This window comes from Chiloscyllium plagiosum, chromosome 24, assembly GCF_004010195.1.
Source record: "Chiloscyllium plagiosum isolate BGI_BamShark_2017 chromosome 24, ASM401019v2, whole genome shotgun sequence".
Classification (NCBI taxonomy): domain Eukaryota; kingdom Metazoa; phylum Chordata; class Chondrichthyes; order Orectolobiformes; family Hemiscylliidae; genus Chiloscyllium; species Chiloscyllium plagiosum.
This window is the reverse complement of record NC_057733.1, coordinates 32,382,680-32,397,260: the sequence shown is the minus strand read 5'-3', so window position 1 is coordinate 32,397,260 and position 14,581 is coordinate 32,382,680. Positions and strand designations below refer to the sequence as shown.

General features: G+C 39.9%; 1 protein-coding gene across 2 annotated transcripts in view; it reads left to right on the top strand.

Moving 5' to 3' along the window:
• The window catches only part of ttyh2 (tweety family member 2), a 138,886-nt gene that overhangs the window by 1,050 nt on the left and 123,255 nt on the right, over positions 1-14,581 (top strand). The window lies entirely within an intron of this gene.

Genomic DNA, 14,581 nt, shown 5'->3' with positions numbered 1-14,581 from the left:
ACACTCTCCCCTGTCCCCTTGTCTTTCTAGCACCGCCCGCCCCAGTCCATTCCCATGTCTGCCTGCCTGCCTTCCTTCCAGTCTCTGTGTCTCCCAACTCCCTCCCACTCCAGTGTCACCTGTCTGCACACCCTTCCACCCCCGACTGTGCAATCCCCTCCCAGCCACTTGTCTGACTGATTGTTGTTCCTCTTAGGCCTGTCTGGGCACCCACCTTCCACATCTGCTTACCTGTCTCCACCCCTCTGCTTCCAGTTCTGTATCTGTCTGTACCTCCCTCCAACCGTGCCCACCTATCTGACTGATTGTGCCTCCCCTGCATCTGCTTGTCTCCGTCAGACTGTACCAACTCGTGCATGTTTGTCTGAGCCACACTGCATCCATCTTTGCCCTCCTGCATCTATTTGCCTGTCTGTGCTACCCCCTGCATCTGCCTGTTTCCTACCCCCATTCTGTGCCTGTCAGTGTGCCTGATGAACTCTTCCCCCATATCTCTGTCAGATCTTGTCCCTCTGCCCACCTGTTTCTTGCCATGTAGCATAGTGGGTAAAGTGCAAGGATTTGCATCTTGAAGATTTGATCAGCTGCCCACTACTTCTGAGTCCTCAAATGATGTTTTGTAAACTGAGAAATAAGCTCCCACCAATTCTCGCTTATCCCTTGTCTCAGTCCCTGATGATTTCTTAGTATTTGTTTTGCCCAGATATAATAACATACATTGGATGAAGTTCTGATGTGAATTGCATTGTGAATTTTCACCTTTAAAACTACAAAAATCAACTAAAAAGTGTTTCCAAAGCAGTGGTTTTTGTCCTTTATTTGCTGAATTGTACTATATTTAACAATGTTTTTCACAAAGGGCGTTTTTTAATATTTCACAGGAAATTTTAAAAATGATTTTAATTTAATTGAACACATTGTGAAAAATATAGTGAGGGATTAGCACCTTTATAATAGTTTCCAAGAAAGATGTGTTTTCTTGAGAAAGTAGACATTAGAGAATGTCATCTTGAATGAACAAATATACTGAATAGTTGGAACCAAGCCAGGAAGACCAGGAAATCCCACTCAATCATAGAGCTAACATCTCTCTGTCATGGGAATGGTATACAATTGGCCTTATCCTCAGACTAACAAGGGAAGTCAGCCAGAGTTCCCAGGTTCGTGACTTTTTGCAGTAAGACTATGAACTAGCCTTCAGATGATTTTCAAAAGAAGTTGATGCATAAAAGGAAATCCTTTGTGATGTCTGTAATGAAAACAATGTGAGATGTGCATGTTAAATGTGATTATAAAGTTCAAAGAGGACATTTAATACAATTAATGGAAAGGCAGTAAGACTCAGGTGTTTGACTTGAGCAATTAACTGATGAGTGTGGGAAATGATCTGTTTGGATTTTTCCGACACAAAGTGTCAATATCTAGGGCCATTTAAAACTTTCAATTATGGGAATGTAAATCTAAGAGAATTCCATTTCACTATCTGCATGCTGTTCTTCACATGTAATTTTCAAGCTTAGCTTTCATGGTAATTATCATTATATGAGTTGTCCCTTGGAATTAAGAAAAAAAGTGATGTTTGTATTAGTCAGGGTCTAATGTTAGTTTTGGAAAAAGAAGTTGCTGCATTAATCCGCCCTATGAAACCACTGCTTCAAGTTTTACAAGATTGTAAATAAGAAATCAGGCATGTATGACTAAAAACTATTAATACTAAAAAATTAATACCAAACAGGCTTCCAATGTTAGGTGGCATTACTCAATCCAAAATGCAAAATCTGATATTTACTATGATCTTTTTACAGCCAGAACATATTGCAGTTATCTTCATCTCTGTAATGCAGCAAAGTTACTGAAGCTTTAGAAGAAAATACAAAGTTTAAAATTATTCCTCCATTCATGTATATAAAATTACACTTGTATTGATTACAAACTGTGCTTCATATGGAAGTCATTTGATTCTTCATTCCAAAACCTATTCAACTATTATATTTGCTTTTTTTAATCACAGCTTAACCATATTGGCTTGAGAAGCAAGTATTTTACTTATTTTTCCAAACTGCATCCCCAAATTCTTCCCACCTTTTCTCAGTTCCTCCAGAAATCTCATGATTGATTTGTAGTTCTTGTTGAAAATTTCAATGTTGGGGAAATTTGTCAAGAAGATTTAACCCACAGCTGAGTGTTTAGTGAAATGTTGCATTAATAATAAGTTCTGGCACCATTTGCCTTTACTTGCAAAGTGCAAAATATGTATCATATGCTCTAGCAATCTAAAGGCTTGAAGTGAAAATGGGAGTCATTTTTACAGAACCCCTTGTGTAGTTTTACTCATATTCAGATGGAGTCATAGAATCATACAGCATGGAAATAGACCCTTTGGTCCAACTAGTCCGTGCCAACCATATTCCCAAACAAAACCAGTCCCACATGCCTGCATATGGCCCATATTCCTCCAAATCTTTCCCATTCATGTATTTATCCAAATATCTTTTAAATGTTGTAACTGTATTTGCATCCACCATTTCCTCTGGCAGTTCATTCCACACGTGAACTGTTCAGTGTAAAGGAGTTGCCCCTCATGTCCTTTTCCCTCTTACCTTAAAAGTATGCCCCCTGGATTTGAACTCGCTCATGCTAAGGAAAAAACACTTGCTATTCACCTTTTCTATGCCCCTCATGATTTTATAAAGTCACCCCTCAAACTCCTATGCTTCAATGAAAAAAGTCCCAACCCATCCAGCCTATTTTAACAACTCAAAACCTCCATTCCCAACAAGATGCTAGTAAGTCTTTTCTGAGCCCTCCCCAATTAAATAATATCCTTCCTAAAGCAGGGAAGCCAGAACTGTGCACAGTACAACAGAAGAAGCCACACCAGCATCCTGTATAATCTCAACATGACATCCCAACTCCTATACTCAAAGGTCTGAGCAAGACAAGCATGCTGAACACTTTGTTTAACCACCCTGTCTACTTGTGATGTAAATTTCAAAGAATTATGTACCTGAACAGGGCCCTACGTGTCTCTGTACTACAATATTACCCAGAGCTCTACCATTAACTGTGTAAATCCTGCCCTCATTTGTTTACCAAAATGAAATCTCTCACATTTGTCCAAATTAAACTCTATCTGCCACTCCTCAGACCATTGACTCAATTGATCAAGATCTCTTTTTAATCTTAGATAACCTTCTTCACAGTCCACTATATCACCAATTCTGGTATCATCCGGACACTTACTAACCATGCTTCCTATCTTCTCACCCGAATCGTTTATATAAATGACAAACAAAAGTGAATCCAGTACCAATTCATGTGGGACATCGCTGTTCACAGACCTCCAGTCAGAAAAACAATCCTCCTCCATCACCACCCTCTGTCTACTACTGTCAAGTCAATTTTGTACCCAATTGACAAGCTCACCTTGAATCCCATGTGATCTAATTTTACTAATTAGTTTACCTTGCAAAGGCTTTACTAAAGTCCATGTAAACAATGTCTACCACTCTCCCTTCATCAATCTTTTTGGTTACTTCCTCAAAAGCCTTAATCAAGTTTGAGAGTCACAATTTCCCTCGCACAAAACCATGCTGACTATTTCTAGCAGTCCTTGCCTTTCAGAGTGCATGTAAATCCTACCTTTCATAATTATCTCCAAAACCTCACCCACCATTGATGTCGGGTGCTCAGGTCTATAGTTCTCAGACCTCTCTTTACGGCGTTTCTTAAGTAAAATCTCCACATTTGCCACATCTCACCCATGCCTATAGATGATACAAATATGTCTGCTAGAAGAGGCCCCACAATTTCTTCCCTAACTTACCACAACGTCCTGGGATACACTTGATAATGTACTGGAGTTTTATCCAACTTTATGTTTTCAAAGATATCCAACACTTCCTTTTCTGTGATGTGAACTGTTTTCAAAACATCAATGTTTATTTCCTTGAATTCTCTAGCTTCTATTTCTTTCTCCACAGTTAAAAAAATGGTGTGAAATATTCCTTTAGTATCTCTCCTATGTCTTGAGTTTTAATATGTAGATGATCTTGTTGATCTTTAAGGGTGCCTGTTGTCTCTCTAACTGCTGACTTACTCTTCCTGTGCTTGTGGAATCTCTTTGGATTATTCCTTAACCTTATCTATCTCATATTCCCTCTTTGCCCGCTTGATTTCCCTCTTAAGAATGCCCTTACACGCTTTAAACTTTCAAGGCATCCATTTGATCCTAGTTGTTTATATCTAATATGATTCTTTCTTATTCTTGAATAGAACTTCCATATTTTTATTCATCCATTCTTCCCTACTCTTACTAGTCTTGCTCTTCACTCTATCAGGAACATAATACCTCTGAACTCTTGTTATCACACTTTCGAAAATCTCCCACTTCTCTGTTGTCCCTTTACATGTGAATAGTTTACTCCAATCCACTTTAGAAAGTTCTTTTCTCCTACCATTAAAATTTGACTTACTCCAATTTAAGAACTTTAACTTTTATGGAAGGTTTCTCCTTTTCCATAACCATTTAAAACTAGTAGAATTATGATCACCAGTCCCAAAGTGTTCCCCTACTAACACTTCAGTCACTTGCCCTGTTATTTCCAAGAGAAGATGTTTCTGCTTCAACCTAATTTCTGTTTCAACTTAACTTTGAATGCTGTCCTCAAACAGTTGATTACACTTGTTATTGGTTAAATATGTGTTGTTGATTCTCTGGATAATGTTCCACAGGCTGTTGATATAGTCCATGGACATCCTGCATGGTTCACTTGGCTTCACTTCAAATTTACAAAGCGTTTCTAATTTTTCTGTCCTGGCGAGGGTGAAGTTCAAATTTCCTGTGGAAGATTTGTGAAATTTTTTAAGAATGACTTATAACTGTTTGAAAATATGCTTTTTCATTTTTATGCCTGTAATGTTACAATTCCCATGGATGAATATATTGGTTAGTCAGTTGTTCATTCGTGATCAGATACATGAAAGCATCTCACATTGATCTGTTTGCATCTACAATGTGAGCAAGTCAATGATAACACCATTACCATTTTATTGGCAGATTTATGTGGAATGTTATGTAACTGTTAATGTGTCATGAATGATCCTTTGATGTTGCCTTTTATGTCATTGTGACATCTGGTTTTATTTTCTTAGCTGCATTGGAGCAGGGAAAGAAATGCAAATCAATTGAACTGAACTAAAAATAAACTTGAATGGGCAGAATTGGGGGAAGGTCAGATTGGTTTTATATTTCATATAATGAAGCTATTTCCAATACTTAAATAACTAGTAATATTTAATATTTTAAGCATCTGGCTCTATAATCTAAACGCACACAATTGATGAGCCCAGGTTAATACAGACCTTCCTGGAGTCACTTACAGACTGAGTTAACAAAAACTAAATATTATCAGTAAAGCATTTGGCATCTTGGTCCTTGGTTTTTAAAAGTGGTATGTTGTTGATGCTGAAGATTTTAAACAGCATCACTAATTGCAATAAATGAATGTTGATAATTCAACTTTGATGTTGATGGAACTGTTGTGACTGATGGTCTCAGTTTACACGCTGAATTATCTTCAAGAATGTTTCTGTGCAGTGGTGTGTGTCAGCTGTTATACTGCTTTAACAAACGTGACAAAACAGCAACTGCTGGTACAATGTTGAGGGAAATGATCCAGTGATTTAGACAGACTTGACCTTTTTTGGTTAATTATCCGATTGAGAAGAGCAGGTGTTGCTGCTGTTGTAATAATATATATTGGTAGTTAGCTGAGTGTTCTTGCGGCACAGTGGTAGTGTCCTGACTTCATGTTCCCAGATGTCTAGGTTCAAGTCCCACCTGCTCCAGAAGCATGTTAGAAAATCCATGAAAAGATTGATTAGGAAACTATCTAGTTAGTTGTTTCTTTGAGTTCTTGTGGCACAATGGTAGTATCCCTAACTTTCAGCCAAAAGGCCTTGGTTCAAGTCCCAGGTGCTCCATTGGTGTGTCATAACATATCTGAACAGATTGATTAAAAACATCTTGATTCTGCAAGGCACCCATCCTAACTTCTAGGAGGGTACTCTGGAACTTCTATCAATGCAATAAACAATAATATGTTCATTAATTATGCAGTGTGCTGAAGGTTCTTTATATTTTGGAATGCAGACCATGTCTAGTATTAATGAAAGTAACTAATTTAAGCATGTGTTTTAGTTGTGTTTTAACATACAGTGTGTTTATAATGGTTTGTAAAAAAACTGATTCTTCAAGGAAATACGAATGAAGACTGCATTGTCTGTGGCACTCGCCATCAGATAAGGTATTACAGTAAGGTCACATATGTTTGGTCCAGTGTTTCCTGCTACTATTTAGGGAGAAAGAGACTAGGTGTTTTCTGATGCAAACAGTGTGACCAAGAACAGATTAACTGCTTATTAATCTTGAGCTTGTGGGACCTTCTTGGTACAAGGTTCAGTGCTGGCTTTCCTTATATACAATGGTGACTATACTTCAAAGTGATTCCTGAAGTGCTTTGAGACATCATGAGAGCTTATGATCCTGCCCGAAGTACATTCTGGAGCATGTTAGTGTTGTTCACAATGTTCACAAAGTTATGAGAAGTGATATATTTGCTATTGTACTTCTTTGACTACACTTGCACCTCTTCACTGAGATGTAAGCCTTAAATTGGGCTCTGTTTAACTCACAGTCAAATTATTTTCTATTGTATGACTCCAGGATCTCATGTTGCACTTTGATCAGTTACTGACTCAGTCATATCTGAGTGATAATCATGTGGCTCAAAGTGAACTTTGCTTTGCTTGTTTTAACTGTGACAAGATGGACCCAAATCTCTGTTCTAAATTGCTTTTGCTTAAAAACATCACAAAATGTTGATACTTTTTATACAAAAAACCACAGTAAAATCAATTTCATTATCGATATTCTTCCTGTATGACCATTCCCACTGCTGTAAAATTTGCTGATGATTCAAAACAAAAATATATTTAAAACCAAATCTGCGATAAATGTTGAGCTAGTGAGTAACAGCATCTAATTGTGTCATTTCCCAAACTGTTTTTATTGAAAAGAACAGCAGTGTTTTTTAAAGCACTAATTATTTTGGTTGCACAATATGTCTGGTTTCAATAATGTCCTGGGCAAACTCGCAGGCAAAGTACCCAATTGGCCAAAACAAAGTTAATGAATTTAGTGCATTCTGTTTTTAAACTTTTGATCAGAAAAACTCAACTGCGCCTTGTTTCCAGGATGTCTGTAGTGATTTTTATACTAAATTTATTTTTAGTTATCATGTTATTACGATGCATCACAAAAGATTAATATTTGATGTATGGAGAAGGTTGCCTTTAGCGAGAAGTACTTAAAATCAAGAGACTTACATTTATATTGAGCATTTCATAATTCAAGGATACCTGTTTTACAGCCAATTAAATATTTTAAAAATGTAATTATTATCTTAATGTAGAAAGCACAGTAGCCAATTTGCACACATTATGCTCCTTTGAATGTTAACCATGTATGGGAGAGATTCTTTACTCTTTGAATAGTGTCTGTTGGGTTTTTTAACATTTTTCTGTAAGGGGAGAAGTCTCAGTTTAACATGTCATCAGAAAGCTGGTACCCCTGAGAATGCAGCACTGACTAAGTAGGGTATTGGAGTCGAGAGTGTGGTGCTGGAAAAGCACAGCAGGTCAGACAGCATCTGAGGAACAGGGGAATTGACATTTCAGGCAAAAGCTCTTCATCAGCATTGGAGTGTCAGTCTAGTTGTGTTCAAGTTTCTGCAGTTAAACTTGAACCCATGACTCTGGATTAGTGGTGCTGGAAGAGCACAGCAGTTCAGGCAGCATCCGAGGAGCAGTAAAATCAACGTTTCGGGCAAAAGTGACAGTCTAACCATGTAAACTTAACCAAGGCTGATACTAACTGACTGAGAGACTTCACAGGTGCATAGCATATTTTTGATGGGCTAGAAAAGAGAGTAGATGAACAAAGTGACTTACGTTTCCTAGTTTTTATTTAATCTGATGTGAATATTTTTATACCCAAATCTGAAATAACAACTTGATGCCAATTGAAATTACTGCAATATAACTGACTTGAATGCAGCTTTTCAGTGTCAGGAAGGAGAGATCACGTCCCGAACCCGAGGAAGGATGGAGTTTGGTGAATTTGGAGGCAGTGTGGGAATTCGGTGCAGTGGGAAAAGGTGCTTTTTGCTTGCTCTTTTTGGCTCATAGTTTGTAAGGATATGTTTTAACAGGATATGTCTGCTCCCAGGAAGACAGTTCCAAAAACGCACATCCCAGATGGCCTCCTTCTTTAAGGACCGCAATTTCCCCCCCGACGTGGTCGACGATGCCCTCCACCGCATCTCTTCCACTTCCCGATCCTCCGCCCTTGAACCCCGCCCCTCCAACCGCCACCAGGACAGAACCCCACTGGTCCTCACCTACCACCCCACTAACCTCCATGTACAGCGCATCATCCGCCGCCATTTCCGCCTATTGCATCCTATCTTCAGCCTCTGCAGTACCTACTTCCGCCTAAGCTACACAACCCTCAATTTACTGCTGTCCACGTGCTTGTCCAGCAGTTGCTTGAATGTCCCTAATATCTCCAACTCTACCACCATTGCTGGCATGCATCCATCACTCTCTGTGAAAAGAACTTACCCCTGGCATCTCCTTTATACCTTCCTCCAATCACCTTAAAAATATGACCCCTCGTGACAGCCATTTCTGTCCTGGGGAAAAGTCTCTGGCTATGTACTCCATCTATGCCTCTCATTACATTGTACACCTCTATCAAGTCACCTCTCTTCCTCCTTCTCTCCAGTGTGAAAAGCCCTAGCTCACGCAACCTCTCTTCATAAGACATGCACTCCAGTCCAGGCAGCATCCTGGTAAATCTCCTCTACACCCTCTCCAAAGCATCCACATCCTTCCTATAATAAGGTGACCAGAACTGGACACAATATTCCAAGTTGACCAGGGTTTTATACACCTGCAGCAAAACCTCACGGCTCTTAAAACTCAATCCCCCTGTTAATGAAAGCCAAAACACCTTCTTAACAATCCTATCAACTTAGGTGACAATTTTGAGGGATCTATGTACACGGACGCCAAGATCCCGCTGTTCCTCTACACTGCGAAGAATCCTGTCTTAAACCTGCATTCAAATTTGCACTTCCAAAATGGATCACTTTGCATTTATCCAGGTTGAACTCTTTCTGCCACTTCTCAGCCCCACTCTGCATCCTGCCAATGTTTTGTTGTAGTTTGCGATAGCCCTCGATACTAACTGCAACACCATCGAATTTTGTGTCATCGGCAAACTTACTAACCCAACCCTTCCGCTTCTTCGTCCAAGTCATTTATAAAAACTACAAAGACCAGAGGTCCAAGAACAACGTTGGTCACTGACTTCCAGGCGGAATGCTTTCTATCCACTACCACTCGCTGTCTTCTTTCGGCCAGCCAATTCTGTATCTCACATTTCCCACGCCCCTCCTCCCTATCTTTTATCTTAGCCTGCTGGACCAACTTTCCTCATTCCTGAAGAAGGGCTTATGCCCGAAACGTCGATTCTCCTGTTCCCTAGATGCTGCCTGACCTGCTGCGCTTTTCCAGCAACACATTTCCATCTATGTTTTAACAGGGTAAATTGAAGCTGAGGATTGGGGCACAACACAAAAGAATGACATCACAGATGAACTCTAAGTGGAGAGAGGATTGAAAATGAGATTTATTGAACCCCATCTCAAGAGAATGGTGTTCAATCATGAATATTGTGATCCTTTTCTTCTTTTCCTACAATGAACTGACCAGATCCCAACTACCACAAAATCCACATCTGTAACCTGCTGTATAGCAAAATCTAAAGAGCTGCAACAAAGCCCCAACTCAATGCTCAACTGGCAGAAAGCAGAGAGTAGGGATAAAGGGGCCTTTGTCTGGACAGCAGCTGGTGACTCGTGGAGTTCCACGGGGGCCAGTGTTGGAACCACAGCCATTCACTTTAAGCATTAATAATCTGGATGAAGGACCTGAGGGCATTGTTGCTAGGTTTACAGATGACACAAAGATAGGTGGAGGGACAAGTAGTGTTGAGACAGTGCAGAGGCTGCAGAAGTACTTGCCAGGTTAGGAGAGTGGGCAAAGAAGTGGCAGATATAATACAGTCCAGGAAAGTGTGAGGTTACACACTTTGGTAGGGAGAATAGGGTTGTAGACTATTTTCTAAAAGAGGAAGGTCTTTGTAAGTCTGAAGGGACTTGAGAGTCCTACTTCAGGATTCTTTTATGTGGATCCAGTTGAAAGTTATGAAAGGCACATGCATTGTTACCGTTCAGTTAAAGAGGATAGAGATGTATTGCTGAGGTTGTATAAGGCTCTGATCAGACCAAAGACAGGAGAATGGGGTTGAGAAACATGTCAGCCATAACTGAATGGCAGAGCAGACTCAGTAGGCCAAATGGCCTAATTCTGCTCGTATACTTAATAATCTTAGCGCTTTACTAGATCTGAGATGTAACTAACTCTGTATCATGAGTCAAAGGAAATGTGTAAGCATTGAGTTGGGGCTTTGTTGCAGCTCTTTAGATTTTGCTATACAGCAGGTTACAGATGTGGATTTTGTGGCAGCTGGGATCCGGTCAGTTCATTGTAGGAAAAGAAGAAAAGGATCACAATATTCATGATTGAACACCATTCTCTTGAGATGGGGTTCAATAAATCTCGTGTTCAATCCTCAAGATCAGTGCGCTGCACCCCTGGAAGCTGAATTGGGTTTATGTGCTGACTGGTTCTTGTGTACTGCCATTACTAACTTATTGTGGGAGCTTTACTAGTATCGCACAGCCGTCAGATGTGATTTGAGGTTAATGAACTTTATAGCTTACGATGACAAATTCATTTATATAAATTATATAAAAAGATATCTCCAGCCCAAAGCCCCACTATCCAGAAAAAAATATTAGGATGTTTATGTGCAAAATTAAACACAAAATTGCACATAAATGGCATAATATTTCCTGATAGTAAAAGAGCATTTACTTTATCAAAACCAGGAGGTGGAGAAGTCAACGTTTTGGGTGTAACCCTTCTTCAGGTCACACCCAAAATATCGACTTCTCCACCTCCTGATGCTGCCTGGCTTGCTGTGTTCTTCCAGCTTCGTGCCTGTATATTTTGGATTCCAGCATTTGCAGTTTTTTTGTCTCTAATCTTATTTAAGTGACAGACAGTAAATAGTTGTGCAATTGAACAACAGGACTTTTTAAAATACCACATGGATTTTGAAAGTCAACATAGATGTGCACACACAATAGCTTTGACCTATTCTTTAGAGAGAGAAAGCACAAAATTGTATTTCACAAAACCCCAGGTTTAATAAATGTCAACAATGATCTCAACAGTGTGTATCAGATACAAGTCCATAATTTAACTAAAATCAATACCATGTGTGGAATTGCTAAATGGAGCAGCACATTAAAAGAGTGTTGCAGTACAGAGTGTGGCAATTTGCATTCAGTTCACCATTTCTGTAGCATTGATGGTCTAACGTGTTTTGACCTCAGCTGTTTTTGGGGAAGGTTTTCGCAGGAACTACTTTACTCCTGTGAGAAAGGGAAAGTGTTCAAGTCAATCCCAAGGGAAGTTCCTCTCAGCCATCTGCAGCAATATATATGGTATCATGGGGCTAATTATGTGCAAGGCCTAGGGAGACCACAATTAAGAAGAAAACTTGACATTTTATAGATTAATCCATTTAAAATGTCTTCAATATCATTCAGGGTTTTTTTGAAGATTCAATAATAGACAAGGAATGGGACAGCTGTGATACACAAAGTATTAAACAGGATGACTAAATTGCAGCGTCATCCAGAAAACATTCCTAGCGGGAAAAGTAGAATCACCTATGGATTGTTAATTTGCAATGGAGTAGTAAACTGAAACAGAACTGGCATAAATGGCGAGGAAAGAAATGAAATCAGAGACTGAAGTTTCAAATGTCACTGCAACAGTAAATGTGACAAACCCCAGAAACACTAATTCAATACCATGCTGTAAAGATCTGATCCCGAATAGGCACTGTACACAAGGTCTAACTTGACCTGAACTTCCAGGAAAAAAAAATTCAAGCCAAATTATATTTCCTGCTATTGTAGTGTCTGTCTGCAGTCTATATGTTTTCAAAATAAATATGCCTGTAATTGGTATTAATGTTAATTTTTTAAAAAAGTGTACATATACAAGCATATTGCACATTGGATGCAATAATGCTAGTAATTTTTAATGAAGTTTTGATTTGTTTTGAGTAAACTAATGATCTCTGATTTATTTTTAGTGTAGTCTTTCTTGTCTAAGTTGTGTACAAATGATTCTTTCTAGTTATTCTTTTATGATGAAAGAAAGTTCCAAGTTTTGGGGTTTTGAAAAGAGGAAGTAATCTCTGTTGTCCTATCCACGTGAATCCCTCAATATCCCAAAATTAGTTACCTGATTGTTATTCTTTGCTACACACAAAATCATGACAACATAAAGTAGGTTTTCAATTTGTACTTGAGAATGTGGGCATTTTTGACAAGGCCAGCAATTATTGTCCACCCAAATTCACCTGGAGAAGGTGATCATGTGTTGCCTTCTTGAACTATTGCCATCCTTGGGGTTTACAAATGCCCACAGTGCTATTAGGAAGTGAATTCAAAGATTTTGACTCAAAACAGTGAAGGAATGCTGATATTCAGATGAGGATAGCGTGGGACCTGAAAGGGGAAATTGCAGGTGGTGATGTTTCCATGCATTTGCTCCCCTTGTCTTTCTAGGTGGTAGAGGCTGTGGGTGTGCAAGGTTCTATCAAAAAAGCCTTTATAAGTTCCTGCAGTGCATCAATGTAGAAGGTGGTCCCAATCAAGCAGGCTGTTTCGTCCTGGATGGTGTCAAGCTTCTTGAGTGTTGTTGGAGCCTCACCCATCCAGATAAGTGGGGCATAGTCCACCATACTCCTGACTTGCACCTTTTAGATGGTGGGACAGGCACTGGGCATATAGGCTCTGACCCAGGCTTGATAAGTGTACAATTATATATGGCAGATCCAGCTCAGTTTCTAGTCAGTGGCAACCCTGATGGTGTTAATAGTGGGGGGGTCTGATGATGGTAATGCCATTAAAGTTCAACAGGTGGTGGTTAAAATCTCTCGTTGGCAATGTGTGGTATGAATATTGCACCCTGAGCCTGTTGTTCAGGTACTGCTGCATATGAACATGAACTGCTCCCAATGTCCCCTCTAAGCAATTTAACTACATAGCTGCTGAGGCACTGTGCTCATGCCGATTGGTGTGCCAACACATTGCTTCCCTGGAAGCTACAGTCTTGAATCAACATCAGGGAACTGTGCAGCGGCACAAAGACCTAGAGGGAACATTGATTCAATATCTGCGGATGGGGCTGAATATTGTGCAATCATCAGCAAACCGTATCACCTTATGATGGAGAGCAAGTCATTGATGAAGCAGTTGAAGATGGTTGGGTCTAGGACACTATCCTGAGGAACCCCTGCACTGTTGCCATTGTTCTGAAATGAATGCTTTCCAACAACCACAGCCTCTTCTTTTTTGCTGGATATGAATCCAACCATCAGAGAAATTTCCCTCTGATTCTCATTGACTCCAATTTTGCTAGTGCTCCTTGATGTAATATGGTCAAATGCTGTCACCTCAGCTCTGACTTTTATCCGTACTTGGACCAAGACTGTAATGAGGTCAGAAGCTGAGTGACTCTGGTGAAATCCAAACTGAGCATCAAGTGAGTAGATTAGTACTGAGTAAGGGCTGCTTGATAGCACTGTCAATGACCCTTTGCTGATGACTGAGAGTAGACTGACAGGCTGTTAACAGTGTGATTTATTCTTGCCATTTGACTTGCTTTCTGTGCGCAGAATGATCACATTGTTGGGTAAGCTGTACAGGAGTAGCTTGGCTTGGGGTGTGGCAAGTTCTAGAGGATAAGCCTTCAGTATTATTGCTGAAGCATTGTCAGGGCCCATAGTCTCTGCAGTATCAGCTGTTTCTTGATATCAGGTGGAATAAATTGGATCAGTTGAAGACTGACATCTGTGATGTTGGAGACTTCTGGAGGGGCCTATATAGACCATTGACTCGGCACTTTTCATAGACAATGATGTGGTGAGGTGCTATGAGAACATCCTGAGGTTGTCATGAAAAGCACTTATAAATGCAAGTCTTTCTTTCAGATAGATTATGAACAACGACACTGTGCATCAGTGCATTTTCAACTCTTCAGTTGCTGTGTTGCAGAAGCACTTGGTTCAATTAAAAGGGTTGGAAATGTGTTGCTGGAAAAGCGCAGCAGGTCAGGCAGCATCCAGGGAACAGGAGAATCGACGTTTCGGGCATTAGCCCTTCTTCAGGAATGAGGAAAGTTTGTCCAGCAGGCTAAGATAAAAGATAGGGAGGAGGGACTTGGGGGAGGGGCGTCGGAAATGTGATAGGTGGAAAGAGGTCAAGGTGAGGGTGATAGGTCAGACTGGGGTGGGGGCGGAGAGGTC